The 24,425-nt window shown below is 37.1% G+C and overlaps 1 long non-coding RNA gene across 1 annotated transcript; it reads left to right on the top strand.

Moving 5' to 3' along the window:
- On the top strand, nucleotides 1-24,355 carry LOC137240580 (uncharacterized). The gene is made up of 2 exons (XR_010949765.1): nucleotides 1-150; nucleotides 23,879-24,355. It is a non-coding gene; the product is annotated as an uncharacterized lncRNA (long non-coding RNA).
- Nucleotides 24,356-24,425: the final 70 nt, after the last annotated feature.

The following is a 24,425-nucleotide window of genomic DNA, read 5'->3' as shown; positions in this document are numbered from 1 at the left end:
CACAGCACAGTGCTGTGTTACTCAGCCTTACGGGAAACTTTGAAACCATGGTTCAATTATGTAATAGTTGAACCATGTTTGAAACGGAGAAAAATAGCATAGTGTATAAGTACAAGTGTGTTGACTTCTTTCTGACAGGCACTCGCTTAAGTGAGCATAACGGGAAAATCTGGGTTGCCATTGTTGTTTCGGTTGAAAACGGTCAATTAGGGTTCTGTGCAGAGACGTAAAAGATTGAAACAGGGTTTACGTAGTCACAAAAGTGTTGCTCCTGTTCCACAGCGTTATAATTTTATATCTTGGCGAAAAGTGTTCAGTTCAGAGTTATTGATTTTTATTAAAAGTTTAATTTATTACGGAAGGTTACTCCTTTAAGTACAAAAAGCAGAGAAAATGTAGAGTTTTTCAAATTATTGTGAAAAACTTTTTAATTTGAATTTCTGTACCCAAGTTCAGGAGGAGGTCATTCCTTAACTATGAAAAACTGCAAAATGTACACTTATTTTTTATGCACAAAATTTTGAAACTAAAAACAAAATTTTCATTTGTCAGAAAAAATAAAAAAAAACGGCCTATTGTGAAAAAACCCTATGGAAATACAAACTGGCTTGTTTGTTTTTAATGAACTACTTTGTGTTTTTCTTGTATTTCGTTAGTTTTTTTAAATATAGTTCACACACTTACACCGGTACTGAAACCTTATTGGCTCCCTCGACAGAAAATATAAGAGAAAATACAAGAAAAATACATAGAAAATAGAGTAGTGTCATATAGGAATTTGATTTGTTTGCACTTACAGCACCATTTTATTTGCAGGAGACTTTCACAGCTATAAAAATTAAGGCGGATTTACACAAACGCTTTGGTTGTGTTACATTCATTAATTCATCTGTCGGGCGTAGTATCGAAAAATAGCATTGTTTACAACGAAAAATATCTTGTGCTTTTAGTTGTGTCATGTGACGGAAATTAAAAATTTTGTTGCAGTGAACACCCTTTTGCGTTGGCGGCCTTCGACCAAAATAATATTAAGTTAATTTTAGTTGTGACATGTGACGGAAATTAAAAATTTTTTTGCAGATACCATCTTTTTGCGTTGGCGGCCTTCGCCCAAAATAATATTAAGGGTAACGTTTTACAAGACGGTGCACCACCTAATTTAAAAATATCAAATAATAATAAAAACGGAGCTCGAGGCGCGTCTTTTGATTCCTCGTTTGATAATTTGGTAATAGTCTAGTTGAGGGGTCGACTGCTAATACGCTACCAAAAATATCGAGAGAGGTGTCAAACGACGCGTCTTGACATCAGTATTAATAATCGGAAGGCGGAAAATAAAAATTTTAACGCGTTCAAAAGATATTAACGAAAAACCAAAAAAAAACCCGCGGGTACCTCCGAAACCGGGGGTCGGATCCATAGTATTTTTGCGCAGACACCTTTCTGCGTTGGCGGCCTTTGTCCGCGCTTATAAAAAATAATCCTGGGCTACGCCATGCCAAGTCCGGGTGTGTGGTATAACCGTGGCTACCGCCCCGGTGATACATAATTTTTTGGGGGGTACAAACACAACAACAACCACATGGAAATCGCCAACTTCAACTGCAAATATCTCCGGACAGATATAAAATTTTTCATCGGATTATTGTTCTCGAGATTAATACGCGCCTTTTGACACCTCTCTCGATATTTTTGGTAGCGTATTAGCAGTCGACCCCTCAACTAGACTATTACCGATAATTTTTGATAAAAATTAGGTGTTGCACCGTCTTTTAAATCGTTACCATATTAGGTTGTATAGAATCGACGGGATGGCCTACAAGGTTTCATGTCATACTAAATCGCTCCCGATATGGTCGGGCTAGTACCTTAATTGTTCCCGGAACGTACCCGATCTGCATCCGGCAAAGGACCAACAAAGTCGATAACGGGGAGTGTCCTTATCGCTGCAACAACAACAACAACATTATTTACTTTGGTAATAGTGCAGTTTACGAAGTGGAGTTTGAATGAAAATCAGAAAGTAAAGGAGTAGTGCAGTTTACGGTACCCACCGAAATTTGGGCCAAAATTTTCGAGTGAGGTATCAAAAGACGCGTATTCACTTCTAGATCAAGAATCCGAAGGCGTTCAAAAGATATTAACGAAAAACCGAAAAAAGACACGCGGGTCCCTCCGAAACCGGGGGTGGGATTCATAGTATTTTTGCGCCGAACATCTTTCTGCGTTGGCGGCCTTCGGCCGCGATTATAAAAAATAACCCATGCCATGCCAAGTCCGGGTGTGTGGTATAACCGTGGCTATCGCCACTGTGATGCACAATTTTTTTTGTGGGTACAAACACATCAACAACCACATAAAATCGCCAAATTCAACTGCAAATATCTCCGGACAGAGATACAATTTTTCTTTTCCGCCTTCGTATTATTGTTCTCGAGATTAATACGCGTCTGTTGATACCTCACTCGAAAATCTTGACCCAACTTTAGGGTGGGTACCGTAAACTGCACTACTACCTTTACTTTCTGATTTTCATTCATTCGTATGTGCATTTTTAAATAATAACAAGTAAGGAAGGTTAAGTTCGGGTGTAACCGAACAAAACATACTCAGTTGAGAGCTATGGTGACAACATAAGGGAAAATAACCATGTAGGAAAATGAACCGAGGGAAACCCTGGAATGTGTTTGTATGACATGTGTATCAAATGAAAGGCATTAAAGAGTATTTTATGAGGGAGTGGGCCATAGTTCTATAGGTGGACGCCATTTAGGGATATCGCCATAAAGGTGGATCAGGGTTGACTCTAGAATTTGTTTGTACGATATGGGTATCAAATGAGAGGTGTTAATGAGTATTTTAAATGGGAGTAATCCTTAGTTCCATAGATGGACGCCGTTTCGAGATATCGCCATAAAGGTGGAGCAGGAGTGACCCTAGAATTTGTTTGTACGATATGGATATCAAATTAAAGGTATTAATGAGGGTTTTAAAAGGAAGTGGTGGTAGTTGTATAGGTGGTCGCTTTTTCGAGATATCGCCATAAAGGTGGATCAGGGTTGACTCTAGAATTTGTTTGTACGATATGGGTATCAAATGAGAGGTGTTAATGAGTATTTTAAATGGGAGTAATCCTTAGTTCCATAGATGGACGCCGTTTCGAGATATCGCCATAAAGGTGGAGCAGGAGTGACCCTAAAATTTGTTTGTACGATATTGGTATCAAATTAAAGGTATTAGTGAGAGTTTTAAAAGGGAGTGGTGGTAGTTGTATATGTGAAGGCGTTTTCCAGATATCGACCAAAATGTGGACCAGGGTGACCCAGAACATCATCTGTTGGATACCGCTAATTTATTTATATATGTAATACCTGCCAAGATTTCAAGGGTTTTTTATTTCGCCCTGCAGAACTTTTTCATTTTCTTCTACTTAATATGGTAGGTGTCACAACCATTTTACAAAAGTTTTTTCTAAAGTTATATTTCGCGTCAATAAACCAATCCAATTACCATGTTTCATCCCTTTTTTCGTATTTGGTATAGAATTATGGCATTTTTTTTATTTTTTATAATTTTCGACATCGAAAAAGTGGGCGTGTTCATAATTAGATTTCGTTCATTTTTTACACCAAGATAAAGTGCGTTCAGATAAGTACGTGAGCTAAGTTCAGTAAAGATATGTCGATTTTTGCTCTAGTTATCGTGTTAACGGCCATGCGGAAGGACAGACGGACGACTATGTATAAAAACTGGGCGTGGCTTCAACCAATTTCGCCCATTTTCACAGAAAACTGTTAGCGTCATAAAATCTATGCCCCTACCAAATTTCATGGCATTAAAATTATCCTAGACAAATTAAATGAAAAAGGGCGGAGCCACGCCCATTTTGAAATTTGCTTTTATTTTTGTATTTTGTTGCACAATATCATTACTGGAGTTGAATGTTGACATAATTTACTTATATACTGTAAAGATATTAAATTTTTTGTAAAAATTTCACTTAAAAAAAATTTTTTTTTAAGTGGGCGTGGTCGTTCTCCGATTTTGCTAATTTTTATTAGGCATATATATAGCAATACAAGTAACGTGCCTGCCAAATTTCATCATGATATCTTCAACGACTTCCAAATTACAGTTTGCAAAACCTCTAAATTACCTTCTTTTAAAAGTGAGCGGTGCCACGCTCATTGTCCAAAATTTTACCTATTTTCAATTCTGCGTCATAAGCTCAACCCACCTACCAAGTTTCATCGCTTTATCCGTCTTTGGTAATGAATTATCGCAGTTTTTCGATTTTTCGAAATTTTCGATATCGAAAAAGTGGGCGTGGTTATAGTCCGATATCGTTCATTTTAAAAGCGATCTGAGATGAGTGCCCAGGAACCTACATACCAAATTTAGTCAAGATACCTCAAAATTTACTCAAGTTATTGTGTTAACGGACGGACGGACGGACGGACGGACATGGCTCAATCAAATTTTTTTTCGATACTGATGATTTTGATATATGGAAGTCTATATCTATCTTGATTCCTTTATACCTGTACAACCAACCGTTATCCAATCAAAGTTAATATACCCTGTGAGCTCTGCTCAACTGAGTATATTCTAATAGATAGCATCTCCACCGGGTTGCGATGCAGCTCAAAATATGCCAAAATCAGAGGAAATCTACAATTAAATGCAGATTCACGTGTCATTTGCCAAGGATACAAGGTACTTTACAACCAACATGCTTTGGAATACGGTACCAAATTGGTTGGATGTATTTCCCTAAAAAAGGGGGGAACTACGCATCTTGGTTTGCCAGTATTTGCTTCGGTAATTTATATTGATTTGCACTGATTAAAAATTGCAATAGTAGATAATGTAATGTGAATTAAAATTGAATAGGTAGCCAGAGCAAAAAAGGCAACTGATCGTCATGCAACTGTTATTTATGTGGCGCCACCGGGAGCTGCTGCTGCTATCCTAGAAGCATTAGACGCAGAAATGTCTGATTGTTTGCATCACCAAAGGTGTGCCATAACATGTTATGGTTCGTGTTAAGCACGATCTCTTAAGGCAAAAAAAAAATCGCGTCTAGTCAGGCCCGATTGTCCAGGAATCATCGCACCAGAAAGGGTAAGTAAATTGGCTACCATATTAAATAAGTTGTCATGCTTTTGTTGATAATCAACTGAAGAATGCAAATACGACAGAGTTCGAAGTTCATGTGAAAACCAATTAATTTTTTTAATTAGCGTTTGGAGAGAAAAATACATATGTTTGTATGCACAGAACTGCATAGAAGGGGAGGAATTAATTAATTCTTATCAGTAGATTTACAAGATTTTTGTCATTTGCCCTGCGTCGCAGTTGTCATTATATTGCGTTAACAGAGGGCATCAACACCTTACTACCCACAGTCAGTTAAAATTTTAGTAAATTTTGCTCTTTTCATCACTGTTTCAAAACATGGAAGGTATATATCGAGCATTCCATAGAGAATGGTACATTTTAGCAGACTTTCGCATTGCGGTCATTATTAATATTCAATCCCTAGAAGGTTTAATGTAGTCATGTCAATAGTTCCCGAGATGGTGGGGCTAGTACCACAATGGTGCTTGTTACCGGGACGTGGATAGATAGATAATTTATTGAGGCTTGCACAGTGACTTGCACATCTCCTTCACAGCACCTCATCCGATCCGACTTCCTTGATGAACCCCAGCAGTGTTCTTGGCTTGCGGGATTAAATGTGGGAATGCTCTGGCCATGGTGAGCCCATAAACTTAGCCCTATGTCTTGAAATTGCGCCGCAATCTAGAAGGATATGGTCCGCCGTCTGCTGATCCATCACAAAATCGGTATGTGTTGTTCGATATTATACCCAGCTTTTGCATGTGACTGTTCAGTCTACAGTGTCTTGTAAGAATAGCCGTTAGGATTCTTAGGTTATCTTTTTGAGAAGCCTATTAATGCCCTATATCGAGTTGTGCTGTAACCCCCTAACAGTAACTTAGATTGACTCAGGCCTGGCATATTGCGCCAGTGTTCTCTCTTTTCCCTCCCTTCTACTATTAGTGGAATTTATTGAGTGAGCCAACTGCCAGGAACGGCTCGGGATTGATGGGTCATGCAGTTGCTGCCTCTCTTTCCGGGTTGTCCGCCTGCTGTTGTTGTTATAGCAGTGATTCGTCCCATCCAATAGGTGCGACCGATCACAAGGAGTCCAAGGAAACTTTCTGTTTCAACAGGGGTGGACCATAATGAGAGGAGTGTTAGAGGCGTTGGTTCCACAATACAGTTAAAGAGATGGTTGATGTCATGTTGGAACACATTACAAGCAGGACAATGTTTTGCATGCCGAAGTTGATTCTGGATAGGTAAGAGTTTAACCTGTTACGTTATCCAGCTCGAAGTTGAGCTAGAGTGACTACTCTCATTTCCCTAGGGAGAGTGCGTTCCTCCCCTGCTAGTTTTGTTCTTTGAGTACAGGAATCACCGGCATATAGGTCCGACGCCCGTTTGTGGAGTTCACTGAAGATATGCTTATGTTTTTTAGCTTCATACGGCTGTGTTCTCAGGTGCCTCATAATGTAATGAGGCCGTGAACAACAAGAGCCACAAAAGATTTATAAAAGTTACGAGGACGCTGGATTTTGGAATCTAGCCCAGAGCAACCTGTCCGATGCAACCATCCCTTGCACGTGAAACACTGACAAGAATATTTATTTTTTTAATTTAATTTATTTATTATTTCGGCTGTTTAGGCCTAAAACTTAAACTACTAAGTACAACTCATTGTTATAATCACTTATTTCTATTGAATATGCTGTTGGAATGCCATGTCATTCCGATCAGCATATTTACTAGCGTGACAATGGGACGAGTCTGGGAGCCACTCATTTAAGGAAGGTTGGAAAGGACGGGTTTCCAATTCTCCAGTGCTCCCAGCTTAAGGCAACAAAATTTGGACCTTATATTTTTCAATTATATTTGTATTTTAAGCTGTCGGAATGTATTAGTCGCCGATCAACACAGCTAAACATGTTTTTGGATGTTGGAAATTGAAAATAACGTGTATCCAATCACCCCTCAACTTTGTTTAGTAAAGACGCTGTCGGAATGCATGAAGATTCCGATTAGCACAGCTCAACATATAATGGGAGGTTGAAAAGGACGTGTTTCCAATTCCCCCTGCTCCAACTTTTGTTTGGCCTTATTATCGTTATTTTTGTTACACATTATATAATTTTATTGTTATATTAATGCTGTCGGAATGCGAGTGATTCTGATCAGCAACAGTAAATATCAGCTGGAAATACCGAATTCCAGCGAAATTAGTTGTTGGAACTGTCTGGAGTTACAGGTGGCGACCGATTTTCTTTTCCTTAGGGCCGGATGCATTGTATTTTGCTGCTTCCAATATTACCATCCCATTTATCATGTAAAAAATAAGAGGAGAAGAACTGTTATCTTATTGGAAGGGTTTTACAATGCTCCAATAAACTTTTTTTAAAAGTATTGAAGTTATTACTACTTTTTAGGAAGTTCATTGAAATATTTCAGGCCCTTATATATATGACCGTCCTAAAAAGATTCTTTTCCGGCAAACGCAGCAAACTCATTTCTCAGGACCGGGGTCAGGAGAAGGACCCGGATTGGGGTCGATACCTTCCCGGAAGAGGAGAGTATGGCGCAGGCCCGCTGCAAGGATCTGCTGGGAGGATGACAATTTGTGGGAGAGACGCAATAAATTAAACACTGAGTCCGCCTGCTCATTACCCTCTACTCCCCTGTGGCCTAGGACCCAGGGCAACAGTACTACGTTGTGTGCTCCTAATTGATTTAGCTTTTCTACGCACTGAAAGACCAGTGCTGACTTTATTTCGAACGCCGCAAACGCCTTTAGTGCGGCCTGTATTTATCCAGTTAAGTAAGATAGATGTTGGTTGTTTCTTGAATTATTTTATTATCAAAAACTAACGTATGATCTCCAACACCAAAAATAGAATAATTTTCAAACCAGAAAATTTTTGAAAAAAACAGAAAAATCAAAACTGAAAATTAAATATTTTTTTTACATTTACAATAACAAAATTTTTAAGTAATAAATATTAAAGTATAATAAATATAACTTAGTATAAACAATAAACAAATTGAATATAAGAACCCTACAGTACTCCCCCTTCACGAAAAATTAATATCAAACAAATTAAATGTTACTCTCTTTTTATGTGTATTATTAGTGGTATTGTTTGTGTACGTTGTTTCAATAATCGCTGGCTTTAACCTATCTATAGGAATAGTTTTAATTTTTTTATAAATTTCAAGTTTAAAATATTTCTTATCCTTTTCAACAACTCTGAAAGGTCTTTCATATGGTTGTTGCAACGAAGGTTTATTTAAAACGCGAACAAAAACAAATTTACAAGTTTGTAGATCGTTAGGAACGTAAATTCCGGTATCAACATTTTTATGATGATTTAAATTAGATTTAATATTCCGAAAATGTTCACGTAAACTACTCAAAATTTCTGTTGATGAACTATTCTCAGCTGATGGAACAACAAGTTCCCCGGGTAAACGTAAACTCTGGCCAAAAACCATTTTCGCCGGTGTAGCCGAAATATCTTCTTTGTAAATAGATCGCAAACCAAGTAATATGACAGGTAACTCGTCATACCAATTATTTGTGTCTTCTCTAGCCGTTATAGAAGCTTTTAATTGCCTATGGAACCTTTCAACCATACCATTTCCTTGGGGGTGATATGCGGATGTTGTTATTTGATCTACCAAGTAATTTAGTTAACTCTGAAAATAATTTCGATGTGAATTGGCTACCCTGATCAGTTGTTATCTTTAACGGAACTCCAAACCCAGAAATATATTCTCTAAAAAACTTATTTGCAATTGTAGATGCTGAAATATCTTTTAATGCATATGCCTCAGGCCAACGAGTAAATCTTTCAATAATCGTTAAAATATAGCGATGTCCTTTTGAAATAGGTAATGGCCCAACTATATCTAAATGGATGTGCTCGAATCTATTTTTGGGAATTTGAATTTTGACAACAGGGGATTTTGTATGACGATAAACTTTAGAGTTCTGACAATTATGACACTCTTTTGACCAAATATTAATATCCTTATTCATATTAGGCCAATAATATTTTTTAACTATGAGCCGTCGTGTAGCTCTTGTACCAGGATGTGCAATTCCATGCAGCATGTCAAATACCGTCTTCCGTAATTTACTCGGTACAAATGGTCTAGGTGTATCTCCAGAAACTTCACACCAAATATTGAAATTTAATATAGGTATATTAATTAACTTCAAATTTAAAAATTGTATTTTAGATATTAGTTCGTTTAAATCACTGTCATTTTGTTGTTCGCTTTGTAAAATTTTGAAATTCAGCTCTGTATTGTGTATTGCATTAACCTCGAAAGCTCTAGATAGCATATCTGCTACAACATTGGATTCTCCTTTAATGTATTGTATGTCATCAGTAAATTGTGCTATAAAATCCAAATGTCTCGTTTGTCTGGGACTCCGTTCTGTTTTTGAATTTAAATCTGTAGTTAAAGGTTTGTGGTCCGTAAAACTGTAAATTGTCGTCCTTCCAAAAGATATCGAAAATGTTTTATATTTAAATAAATTGCCAATAATTCCCTATCAAATGCGCTGTACTTAATTTCGGTTGGAGAAAGTTGTTTAGAAAAGAATGCAAGAAGTTCAATTTTGTTATTATACTTTTGTTGTATAAGACCACCAATAGCCGTATTAGATGCATCTACTGTTAAAGATAATTTGGCATCTTTGTTAAAATGATTTAACAATATCGTAGATGCAAATTTATCCTTAATGCATTCAAAAGCTTCACTCGATATATCATCCCATATTAAAGTTTTGTCACGTTTCTTACTTGTTCTGTTAATTAGATCATAAATTTTGTTCGTAAATTCTGCTAATTTTGGAATATATCTATGGTAATAGTTTACCATGCCTATAAATTTTTGGGCTTGCTTAACTGATTTCGGACGTTCGAAATTGCGAATAGCTGCTACTTTTTCGTCAGAAGGTCGAATACCTGTACCAGAAATATTATGTCCTAAAAAGTCTATATTTGATACGCCAAAAGTACATTTACTTTGTTTAATGTTTAAACCGTACTCTGAAAGGCGTTGAAAAAGTATACGCAAATGTTTTAAATGTTGTTCTTCGTCTTTACTTGCAATAAGTAAGTCGTCGATATAAGAATATACAAAATCTAAGTCACTGACTATTTCGTTAATGAATCTTTGGAAAGTTTGTGCAGAATTTCTAAGTCCGAAGGGCATTCGCATGAATTCAAACATACCGAAAGGAGTTGTAATCGCAGTTTTATAAATGTCTTCCTCAGCCATAGGAATTTGGTGATATGCTCTAAGTCTAATTTCGAAAATATATTTTTATTATGAAGATTCATATTAAAATCTTGTATGTGCGGTAAAGCATAACGATCCGGCACAGTTACAATATTTAATCTCCTAAAATCACCGCAAGGACGCCAATCATTCAACTCTTTTTTAGGTACTAAGTGAAGTGGAGATGCTACTGAAGAATTTGAAGGCCGACAAATGCCTGTTTTAACTAAAAAATCAAATTCCGTTTTAGCGACTTTGTATTTTATCGGATCCAAGCGCCTGGGTCTAGAAAATGGAAGACTACCTTCCGTTACAAGTCCATGTACCGTTGTATGTTTAACAGGTTTCGTATAATCTGGTTCTGCAATAAGTGACGGAAACTCTCATAATAATTTCGTAAATTTATTATCAACCGCAAATAACTTTGGTAAAGGAATGTCACAAAAAGAAGTCTTTTAAAAGTCTTTTCCCGTATGTGAAAATTGTTGAACCATTAGCTGCTGTAAGAATTATATCTGTACGTTTCGTATGTGGAAATTTACACAATGGTAACACTGAAATTTCTGCTCCACTATCGATCAAAAAATGTAGTTTATTATCTTTATCAAAAATGAACAAGCGACGAGTTGAAAATTCCAAATTACCGTTGTTCGTCGCTGCAACAACGGTTGAATTTAATTTGTTGAATTATTATTTTTATTATAATAACACGGTTGTTCACAATTTCGGGCATTACTTCCAAACTTGTAGTGAAATCTACACAGCCAATTTGGATTATTAATGAATTTCTAAAATAATTTCTGGAATTCGACCGTGATCTAGATTGATTTTGATAAACTTGAGTTTTTATTTCAGATAATTCTAAGGAAAGTTTTTGAAAATTTTCAAACATCAAAGAAGTAGTTTTTACCAAATTTTCATCCACAGAATTTTGCGCTACTGAATTCGAAACCGCGTTAACCGAATATACTTCATTTTTATTTATGACTTCCCAAATATTATCAGCGAGTTTTGTCAATTCATTTATATTAGTTGAATTGGAACTAGCTAAAATCGCACTCAAATTTTTGGGAAGTTTTCTTATCCAAATCTTTTTAAGAATATTTTCACTGAAATTTGAACCGGCAAGTAAAATCAATGATCGATAAAATTCTGAGGGTTTACGATCTCCCATCTCAGAATCACTAAAAATTTTATCTAGCTTTGAACTTTCACTTAATGAATGCCTTTCTATTAAGATTTTCTTAAGCTCAAAAAACTTATTAACTTGGGGGGGATTTTGAATAAAATCTAAAACTGTTAACATTACTTCCTGTGGAAGTGCGCTAATAATATGTTCATATTTTCTGTTTTCTACGGCGGCCACCGTGGTGTGATGGTAGCGTGCTCCGCCTATCACACCGTATGCCCTGGGTTCAACTCCCGGGCAAAGCAACATCAAAATTTTAGAAATACGATTTTTCAATTAGAAGAAAATTTTTCTAAGCGGGGTCGCCCCTCGGCAGTGTCTGGCAAGCGCTCCGATTGTATTTCTGCCATGAAAAACTCTCAGTGAAAACTCATCTGCCTTGCAGATGCCGTTCGGAGTCGGCATAAAACATGTAGGTCCCGTCCGGCCAATTTGTAGGGAAAAATCAAGAGGAGCACGACGCAAATTGGAAGAGAAGCTCGGCCTTAGATCTCTTCGGAGGTTATCGCGCCTTACATTTATTTATTTTTATATTCGGTTAACGCGGTTTCGAATTCAGTAGCGCAAAATTCTGTGGATGAAAATTTGGTAAAAACTACTTCTTTGATGTTTGAAAATTTTCAAAAACTTTCCTTAGAATTATCTGAAATAAAAACTCAAGTTTATCAAAATCAATCTAGATCACGGTCGAATTCCAGAAATTATTTTAGAAATTCATTTAGACGTCGTTCCAATTCGCGTAATAATCCAAATTGGCTGTGTAGATTTCACTACAAGTTTGGAAGTAATGCCCGAAATTGTGAACAACCGTGTTCTTATAATAAAAATAATAATTCAACAAATTAAATTCAACCGTTGTTGCAGCGACGAACGACGGTAATTTGGAATTTTCAACTCGTCGCTTGTTCATTTTTGATAAAGATAATAAACTACATTTTTTGATCGATAGTGGAGCAGAAATTTCAGTGTTACCATTGTGTAAATTTCCACATACGAAACGTACAGATATAATTCTTACAGCAGCTAATGGTTCAACAATTTTCACATACGGGAAAAGACTTTTAAAAGACTTCTTTTTGTGACATTCCTTTACCAAAGTTATTTGCGGTTGATAATAAATTTACGAAATTATTAAGAGAGTTTCCGTCACTTATTGCAGAACCAGATTATACGAAACCTGTTAAACATACAACGGTACATGGACTTGTAACGGAAGGTAGTCTTCCATTTTCTAGACCCAGGCGCTTGGATCCGATAAAATACAAAGTCGCTAAAACGGAATTTGATTTTTTAGTTAAAACAGGCATTTGTCGGCCTTCAAATTCTTCAGTAGCATCTCCACTTCACTTAGTACCTAAAAAAGAGTTGAATGATTGGCGTCCTTGCGGTGATTTTAGGAGATTAAATATTGTAACTGTGCCGGATCGTTATGCTTTACCGCACATACAAGATTTTAATATGAATCTTCATAATAAAAATATATTTTCGAAATTAGACTTAGAGCATATCACCAAATTCCTATGGCTGAGGAAGACATTTATAAAACTGCGATTACAACTCCTTTCGGTATGTTTGAATTCATGCGAATGCCCTTCGGACTTAGAAATTCTGCACAAACTTTCCAAAGATTCATTAACGAAATAGTCAGTGACTTAGATTTTGTATATTCTTATATCGACGACTTACTTATTGCAAGTAAAGACGAAGAACAACATTTAAAACATTTGCGTATACTTTTTCAACGCCTTTCAGAGTACGGTTTAAACATTAAACAAAGTAAATGTACTTTTGGCGTATCAAATATAGACTTTTTAGGACATAATATTTCTGGTACAGGTATTCGACCTTCTGACGAAAAAGTAGCAGCTATTCGCAATTTCGAACGTCCGAAATCAGTTAAGCAAGCCCAAAAATTTATAGGCATGGTAAACTATTACCATAGATATATTCCAAAATTAGCAGAATTTACGAACAAAATTTATGATCTAATTAACAGAACAAGTAAGAAACGTGACAAAACTTTAATATGGGATGATATATCGAGTGAAGCTTTTGAATGCATTAAGGATAAATTTGCATCTACGATATTGTTAAATCATTTTAACAAAGATGCCAAATTATCTTTAACAGTAGATGCATCTAATACGGCTATTGATGGTCTTATACAACAAAAGTATAATAACAAAATTGAACTTCTTGCATTCTTTTCTAAACAACTTTCTCCAACCGAAATTAAGTACAGCGCATTTGATAGGGAATTATTGGCAATTTATTTAAATATAAAACATTTTCGATATCTTTTGGAAGGACGACAATTTACAGTTTTACGGACCACAAACCTTTAACTACAGATTTAAATTCAAAAACAGAACGGAGTCCCAGACAAACGAGACATTTGGATTTTATAGCACAATTTACTGATGGCATACAATACATTAAAGGAGAATCCAATGTTGTAGCAGATATGCTATCTAGAGCTTTCGAGGTTAATGCAATACACAATACAGAGCTGAATTTCAAAATTTTACAAAGCGAACAACAAAATGACAGTGATTTAAACGAACTAATATCTAAAATACAATTTTTAAATTTGAAGTTAATTAATATACCTATATTAAATTTCAATATTTGGTGTGAAGTTTCTGGAGATACACCTAGACCATTTGTACCGAGTAAATTACGGAAGACGGTATTTGACATGCTGCATGGAATTGCACATCCTGGTACAAGAGCTACACGACGGCTCATAGTTAAAAAATATTATTGGCCTAATATGAATAAGGATATTAATATTTGGTCAAAAGAGTGTCATAATTGTCAGAACTCTAAAGTTTATCGTCATACAAAATCCCCTGTTGTCAAAATTCAAATTCCCAAAAATAGATTCGAGCACATCCATTTAGATATAGTTGGACCATTACCTATTTCAAAAGGACATCGCTATATTTTAACGATTATTGAAAGATTTACTCGTTGGCCTGAGGCATATGCATTAAAAGATATTTCAGCATCTACAATTGCAAATAAGTTTTTTAGAGAATATATTTCTGGGTTTGGAGTTCCGTTAAAGATAACAACTGATCAGGGTAGCCAATTCACATCGAAATTATTTTCAGAGTTAACTAAATTACTTGGTAGATCAAATAACAACATCCGCATATCACCCCCAAGGAAATGGTATGGTTGAAAGGTTCCATAGGCAATTAAAAGCTTCTATAACGGCTAGAGAAGACACAAATAATTGGTATGACGAGTTACCTGTCATATTACTTGGTTTGCGATCTATTTACAAAGAAGATATTTCGGCTACACCGGCGAAAATGGTTTTTGGCCAGAGTTTACGTTTACCCGGGGAACTTGTTGTTCCATCAGCTGAGAATAGTTCATCAACAGAAATTTTGAGTAGTTTACGTGAACATTTTCGGAATATTAAATCTAATTTAAATCATCATAAAAACGTTGATACCGGAATTTACGTTCCTAAAGATCTACAAACTTGTAAATTTGTTTTTGTTCGCGTTTTAAATAAACATTCGTTGCAACAACCATATGAAAGACCTTTCAGAGTTGTTGAAAAGGATAAGAAATATTTTAAACTTGAAATTTATAAAAAAATTAAAACTATTCCTATAGATAGGTTAAAGCCAGCGATTATTGAAACAACGTACACAAACAATACCACTAATAATACACATAAAAAGAGAGTAACATTTAATTTGTTTGATATTAATTTTTCGTGAAGGGGGAGTACTGTAGGGTTCTTATATTCAATTTGTTTATTGTTTATACTAAGTTATATTTATTCTACTTTAATATTTATTACTTAAAAATTTTGTTATTGTAAATGTAAAAAAAATATTTAATTTTCAGTTTTGATTTTTCTGTTTTTTTCAAAAATTTTCTGGTTTGAAAATTATTCTATTTTTGGTGTTGGAGATCATACGTTAGTTTTTGATAATAAAATAATTCAAGAAACAACCAACATCTATCTTACTTAACTGGATAAATACAGGCCGCACTAAAGGCATTTGCGGCGTTCGAAATAAAGTCAGCACTGGTCTTTCAGTGCGTAGAAAAGCTAAATCAATTAGGAGCACACAACGTAGTACTGTTGCCCTGGGTCCTAGGCCACAGGGGAGTAGAGGGTAATGAGCAGGCGGACTCAGTGTTTAATTTATTGCGTCTCTCCCACAAATTGTCATCCTCCCAGCAGATCCTTGCAGCGGGCCTGCGCCATACTCTCCTCTTCCGGGAAGGTATCGACCTCAATCCGGGTCCTTCTCCTGACCCCGGTCCTGAGAAATGAGTTTGCTGCGTTTGCCGGAAAAGAATCTTTTTAGGACGGTCATATATATAAGGGCCTGAAATAGTTCAATGAACTTCCTAATCACATAAAAAGTAGTAATAACTTCAATACTTTTAAAAAAAGTTTATTGGAGCATTGTAAAACCCTTCCAATAAGATAACAGTTCTTCTCCTCTTATTTTTTACATGATAAATGGGATGGTAATATTGGAAGCAGCAAAATACAATGCATCCGGCCCTAAGGAAAAGAAAATCGGTCGCCACCTGTAACTCCAGACAGTTCCAACAACTAATTTCGCTGGAATTCGGTATTTCCAGCTGATATTTACTGTTGCTGATCAGAATCACTCGCATTCCGACAGCATTAATATAACAATAAAATTATATAATGTGTAACAAAAATAACGATAATAAGGCCAAACAAAAGTTGGAGCAGGGGGAATTGGAAACACGTCCTTTTCAACCTCCCATTATATGTTGAGCTGTGCTAATCGGAATCTTCATGCATTCCGACAGCGTCTTTACTAAACAAAGTTGAGGGGTGATTGGATACACGTTATTTTCAATTTCCAACATCCAAAAACATGTTTAGCTGTGTTGATCGGCGACTAATACATTCCGACAGCTTAAAATACAAATATAATTGAAAAATATAAGGTCCAAATTTTGTTGCCTTAAGCTGGGAGCACTGGAGAATTGGAAACCCGTCCTTTCCAACCTTCCTTAAATGAGTGGCTCCCAGACTCGTCCCATTGTCACGCTAGTAAATATGCTGATCGGAATGACATGGCATTCCAACAGCATATTCAATAGAAATAAGTGATTATAACAATGAGTTGTACTTAGTAGTTTAAGTTTTAGGCCTAAACAGCCGAAATAATAAATAAATTAAATTAAAAAAATAAATATTCTTGTCAGTGTTTCACGTGCAAGGGATGGTTGCATCGGACAGGTTGCTCTGGGCTAGATTCCAAAATCCAGCGTCCTCGTAACTTTTATAAATCTTTTGTGGCTCTTGTTGTTCACGGCCTCATTACATTATGAGGCACCTGAGAACACAGCCGTATGAAGCTAAAAAACATAAGCATATCTTCAGTGAACTCCACAAACGGGCATCGGACCTATATGCCGGTGATTCCTGTACTCAAAGAACAAAACTAGCAGGGGAGGAACGCACTCTCCCTAGGGAAATGAGAGTAGTCACTCTAGCTCAACTTCGAGCTGGATAACGTAACAGGTTAAACTCTTACCTATCCAGAATCAACTTCGGCATGCAAAACATTGTCCTGCTTGTAATGTGTTCCAACATGACATCAACCATCTCTTTAACTGTATTGTGGAACCAACGCCTCTAACACTCCTCTCATTATGGTCCACCCCTGTTGAAACAGAAAGTTTCCTTGGACTCCTTGTGATCGGTCGCACCTATTGGATGGGACGAATCACTGCTATAACAACAACAGCAGGCGGACAACCCGGAAAGAGAGGCAGCAACTGCATGACCCATCAATCCCGAGCCGTTCCTGGCAGTTGGCTCACTCAATAAATGCCACTAATAGTAGAAGGGAGGGAAAAGAGAGAACACTGGCGCAATATGCCAGGCCTGAGTCAATCTAAGTTACTGTTAGGGGGTTACAGCACAACTCGATATAGGGCATTAATAGGCTTCTCAAAAAGATAACCTAAGAATCCTAACGGCTATTCTTACAAGACACTGTAGACTGAACAGTCACATGCAAAAGCTGGGTATAATATCGAACAACACATACCGATTTTGTGATGGATCAGCAGACGGCGGACCATATCCTTCTAGATTTCGGCGCAATTTCAAGACATAGGGCTAAGTTTATGGGCTCACCATGGCCAGAGCATTCCCACATTTAATCCCGCAAGCCAAGAACACTGCTGGGGTTCATCAAGGAAGTCGGATCGGATGAGGTGCTGTGAAGGAGATGTGCAAGTCACTGTGCAAGCCTCAATAAATTATCTATCTATCCACGTTCCGGTAACAAGCACCATTGTGGTACTAGCCCCACCATCTCGGAAACTATTGACATGACTACATTAAACCTTCTAGGGATTGAATATTAATAATGACCGCAATGCGAAAGTCTGCTAAAATGTACCATTCTCTATGGAATGCTCGATATATAACTTTCCATGTTTTGAAACAGTGATGAAAAGAGCAAAATTTACTAAAATTTTAACTGACTGTGGGTAGTAAGGTGTTGATGCCCTCTGTTAACGCAATATAATGACAACTGCGACGCAGGGAAAATGACAAAAATCTTGTAAATCTACTGATAAGAATTAATTAATTCCTCCCCTTCTATGCAGTTCTATGCATATAAACATATGTATTTTTCTCTCCAAACGCTAATTAAAAAAATTAATTGGTTTTCACATGAACTTCGAACTCTGTCGTATTTGCATTCTTCAGTTGATTATCAACAAAAGCATGACAAATTATTTAATATGGTAGCCAATTTACTTACCCTTTCTGGTGCGATGATTCCTGGACAATCGGGCCTGACTAGACGCGATTTTTTTTTCTGCCTTAAGAGAGCGTGCTTAACACGAACCATAGCATGTTATGGCACACCTTTGGTGATGCAAACAATCAGACATTTCTGCGTCTAATGCTTCTAGGATAGCAGCAGCAGCTCCCGGTGGCGCCACATAAATAACAGTTGCATGACGATCAGTTGCCTTTTTTGCTCTGGCTACCTATTCAATTTTAATTCACATTACATTATCTACTATTGCAATTTTTAATCAATGCAAATCAATATAAATTACCGAAGCAAATACTGGCAAACCAAGATGCGTAGTTCCCCCCTTTTTTAGGGAAATACATCCAACCAGTTTGGTACCGTATTCCAAAGCATGTTGGTTGTAAAGTACCTTGTATCCTTGGCAAATGACACGTGAATCTGCATTTAATTGTAGATTTCCTCTGATTTTGGCATATTTTGAGCTGCATCGCAACCCGGCGGAGATGCTATCTATTAGAATATACTCAGTTGAGCAGAGCTCACAGGGTATATTAACTTTGATTGGATAACGGTTGGTTGTACAGGTATAAAGGAATCGAGATAGATATAGACTTCCATATATCAAAATCATCAGTATCGAAAAAAAATTTGATTGAGCCATGTCCGTCCGTCCGTCCGTCCGTCCGTCCGTTAACACAATAACTTGAGTAAATTTTGAGGTATCTTGACTAAATTTGGTATGTAGGTTCCTGGGCACTCATCTCAGATCGCTATTTAAAATGAACGATATCGGACTATAACCACGCCCACTTTTTCGATATCGAAAATTTCGAAAAATCGAAAAACTGCGATAATTCATTACCAAAGACGGATAAAGCGATGAAACTTGGTAGGTGGGTTGAGCTTATGACGCAGAATTGAAAATAGGTAAAATTTTGGACAATGGGCGTGGCACCGCTCACTTTTAAAAGAAGGGAATTTAGAGGTTTTGCAAACTGTAATTTGGCAGTCGTTGAAGATATCATGATGAAATTTGGCAGGAACGTTACTTGTATTGCTATATGTATGCCTAATAAAAATTAGCAAAATCGGGGAACGACCACGCCCACTTAAAAAAAATTTTTTTTAAGTGAAATTTTTACAAAAAATTTAATATCTTTACAGTATATAAGTAAATTATGTCAACATTCAACTCCAGTAATGATATTGTGCAACAAAATACAAAAATAAAAGCAAATTTCAAAATGGGCGTGGCTCCGCCCTTTTTCATTTAATTTGTCTAGGATACTTTTAATGCCATAAGGCGAATAAAATTTACCAATCCTTTTGAAATTTGGTAGGGGCATAGATTCTATGACGCTAACAGTTTTCTGTGAAAATGGGCGAAATCGGTTGAAGCCACGCCCAGTTTTTATACATAGTCGTCCGTCTGTCCTTCCGCATGGCCGTTAACACGATAACTAGAGCAAAAATCGACATATCTTTACTGAACTTAGCTCACGTACTTATCTGAACGCACTTTATCTTGGTATAAAAAATGAACGAAATCTAATTATGACCACGCCCACTTTTCGATATCGAAAATTATGAAAAATGAAAAAAATGCCATAATTCTATACCAAATACGAAAAAAGGGATGAAGCATGGTAATTGGATTGGTTTATTGACGCGAAATATAACTTTAGAAAAAACTTTTGTAAAATGGTTGTGACACCTACCATATTAAGTAGAAGAAAATGAAAAAGTTCTGCAGGGCGAAATAAAAAACCCTTGAAATCTTGGCAGGTATTACATATATAAATAAATTAGCGGTATCCAACAGATGAAGTTCTGGGTCACCCTGGTCCACATTTTGGTCGATATCTGGAAAACGCCTTCACATATACAACTACCACCACTCCCTTTTAAAACTCTCACTAATACCTTTAATTTGATACCAATATCGTACAAACACATTCTAGAGTCACACCTGGTCCACCTTTATGGCGATATCTCGAAAAGGCGTCCACCTATAGAACTAAGCCCCTCGCCCTTTAAAAATACTCACTAACACCTTTCATTTGATACCCATATCGTACAAACATATTCTAGAGTCACCCTGGTCCACCTTTATGGCGATATCTCGAAAAGGCGACCACCTATACAACTACCACCACTCCCTTTTAAAACCCTCATTATTACCTTTAATTTGATACCCATATCGTACAAACACATTCTAGAGTCACCCCTGGTCCACCTTTATGGCGATATTTCGAAACGGCGTCCACCTATAGAACTAAGGTCCACTCCCTTTTTAAATACTCATTAAGACCTTTCGTTTGATACCCATATTGTACAAACGCATTCTAGAGTCCCCCTTTATGGCGATATTTCGAAACGGCGTCCACCTATAGAACTAAGGTCCACTCCCTTTTTAAATACTCATTAAGACCTTTCGCTTGATACCCATATTGTACAAACGCATTCTAGAGTCACCCCTGGCCCACCTTTATGGCGATATCTCGAAAAAGCGACCACCTATACAACTACCACCACTTCCTTTTAAAACCCTCATTAATACCTTTAATTTGATATCCATTTATGGCGATATCTCGAAACGGCGTCCATCTATGGAACTAAGGATTACTCCCATTTAAAATACTCATTAACACCTCTCATTTGATACCCATATCGTACAAACAAATTCTAGAGTCAACCCTGATCCACCTTTATGGCGATATCCCTAAATAGCGTCCACTTATAGAACTATGGCCCACTCCCTCATAAAATACTCTTTAATGCCTTTCATTTGATACACATGTCATACAAACACATTCCAGGGTTTCCCTCGGTTCATTTTCCTACATGGTTATTTTCCCTTATGTTGTCACCATAGCTCTCAACTGAGTATGTTTTGTTCGGTTACACCCGAACTTAACCTTCCTTACTTGTTATTATTTAAAAATGCACATACGAATGAATGAAAATCAGAAAGTAAAGGTAGTAGTGCAGTTTACGGTACCCACCCTAAAGTTGGGCCAAGATTTTCGAGTGAGGTATCAACAGACGCGTATTAATCTCGAGAACAATAATACGAAGGCGGAAAAGAAAAATTGTATCTCTGTCCGGAGATATTTGCAGTTAAATTTGGCGATTTTATGTGGTTGTTGATGTGTTTGTACCCACAAAAAAAATTGTGCATCACAGTGGCGATAGCCACGGTTAACCACACACCCGGACTTGGCATGGCATGGGTTATTTTTTATAAGCGCGGCCGAAGGCCGCCAACGCAGAAAGGTGTTCGGCGCAAAAATACTATGGATTGTTGCTTGAATTATTTTATTATCAAAAACTAACGTATGATTTCCAACACCAAAAATAGAATAATTTTCAAACCAGAAAATTTTTGAAAAAACAGAAAAATCAAAACTGAAAATTAAATATTTTTTTACATTTACAATAACAAAATTTTTAATTAATAAATATTAAAGTAGAATAAATATAACTTAGTATAAACAATAAACAAATTGAATATAAGAACCCTACAGGGCCTGACTGCCTGAATGAGTATGTCAATTGTTTCATTGGGGTATCAGCGCTGAAGGTTCAGCTTAGCGCACTAACTTATGGCGAATACTTCCGCTTGAAAATGCTCTGTTGTGCTTTTAGAGTTACTGATATTTTGGTTCTGGGTCCGAAAACTCTGGCTCCAATCCCCTCTGGCGTCTTCGAGCCATCTATGTACCATACGATTTTGAGCAGACTAGTAATACATTGCACCCGCCCATACCTATACAGCCGTACCAAGAGACTGAGCAACCCATTACATTTTGGCACAACCGGAGTACTGCTGGACATCCAATCTATATGAAAGCTATGCATTCAAAAGTGTTTGTACCAGTGGCTGGTGCACACCGAACTGGACCAATGTAAGTTATATTGATGCCTGCACAAATACCAAGCTATGTTTATGTGAATAATGTTACTACTTATGACCATTTGCACAGTTGAGCACATACAGTACCTACGTTTATACAAGGTGGAACACCACACTATCTACATGGCGATGTAGCCACCGATCACGTTGTTGTAAGAGATTAATTAAAATATATTATTCGTAAACACTGATTCTTATATTTTCATTATCATTAAACTGTAGATTGTAGACTCATGACGGGTATTCTTACTGGACACTGCCTTCTGGCGTCACATGCCTTTAAATTAGGCTTGGTCAGTGATAGCAGATGTAGGAAGTGCGGGTTGGAGGAGGAAACGACCGATTACGTTCTGTGCTCGTGCCCTGCGCTTGCCAGGCTAAGACTCCAGCTGACAGCTGTCAGATATAGAAGCAGCAAGTGGCTTAAGTTCTAGGAAGCTTCTGGTATTTGTCAAGAGGACGGAGTTATTTTATAACATGTCCTAATTGTTGATGGGGTTTTTAGCTTGGTCGTTAAAACAAACTTCTGGTAACACTACGGACTCATTCAGTCTATATGAGGTCGTCATGAAACCGCCAGTTCAACCTAACCTATATTTTGTTTTGGTTTTTTCTTTAGAATCAACCGTTTAAGTAAGCGATGTCAGCTAACTAATCACCTTCAAATGTAGATCCATAAGGAACATTGGGTCGCCAGAGCCTCGGCTGTTAAAGAAACAGGATTCGCCACGGGTAGGTGAGGTTCACAATTGGGTTGGAGAAGCTATATATTGCGCTGGCAACCCATTTAACGGGTTGCGCTACACAACCTTCCAAACCAATTTGGTATTTTAATCGCCTCTTACGCAGGCATACCTACCGCGGGTATACTCTAAGCCCCCTAACCCGCTGGAGTCATGAGAAGCGTTAGTGACAATGGGTGTCCCAAGGAAAGTTCCGTCGTGTCTTGTGTTGTTGGGTGAGCGGCCAGGCAGCATCGTGCAACAAATGCACTATTCAGGAAGATACCCTTGCTGAGCCCAGAAAATCTGGGAAAGTTGGATGTACTGGTCGGATGCAGCAAACGAGTATATTCTGTAGTAGCATATGATCAACTTGGAGATAACCAAACGTTTATTTTCCTGTCCAACAGGGAGCTGGTTCTAGACCCTGCTGCTAAAGAAGGATAGGCGTAGTCACACCAATTCGTTCCCGGGTTACTCGGGGAAATCAGTTTTAGCAGTACTTTGCACTTTTCATACTGCACGTCCGTACAAGAACTTCGGATAATGAATTAAACTGTTGTTGTTGTTGTTGAATTAAACAGTCATCTGCATTTGTTTGTTTTTGTAGCACGTCTAATTTCCTTCGTAACATCAATCAATTATCCCTTGTTATAATGTTGTGTTCTCTATGAATGCAACAGCGAAGTATCTTCGGGTGCCCCTGATTCTAGTTATCTGAAATCTCCTTGAGTCCCTTGTGCCTTTGGCCTCTCAGAAAAGGGGTAATTGTGGAGCCCTATTTATAGAACACTTTTCGGGTTGAATATATTAAAATAATCTATCCTTACTGATATTAGTTTCTTTCTCATTCTAGGTAATTTGATTTTGAGGATGTGCGCATAGCAATATTCCAGCTGTAGCTGAAGGAAGAACATAAATTTGCTCAAATTATTCGAAAACTGCGACAACTATTCCCCCGCCTTTTTAGTACCACAGATAAGGCGCTAACAAGCATACTATGGGAAAGAGTCAAGACCAAAGGATCAATATCACATGTAAATCGACTTTGATAGCACGAATTGGGGCTTCCGGTATTATCCCTACAAAACTCATATGGCTCTGCAAACTGATGTTGAACAACACCACCAGCGCAGGAAAAATTGGGCATCATCACTGAGCTTCGAAAGTTTCATAAAGGGCACAGCTATTAATAGACGTTATTGTACTTAATTAGCTTGTACATATCAATATACACATATGTAAAGTTCACTGGAGTAATAAGGGAATAATTTAAATTGTAAAAACATTGTATATATGAATTATTTATAATTAAATATTATGTGAACATAAAGGACGCGTTTCATTCATGGAAAAAGCGATTTGACAGAAGGTAACCGATACGGGTAACCGATAGGCCAGTT

This window comes from Eurosta solidaginis, chromosome 1 (assembly GCF_040869045.1).
Source record: "Eurosta solidaginis isolate ZX-2024a chromosome 1, ASM4086904v1, whole genome shotgun sequence".
Classification (NCBI taxonomy): Eukaryota; Metazoa; Arthropoda; class Insecta; order Diptera; family Tephritidae; genus Eurosta; species Eurosta solidaginis.
This window is presented reverse-complemented; position numbering and strand designations above follow the sequence as displayed.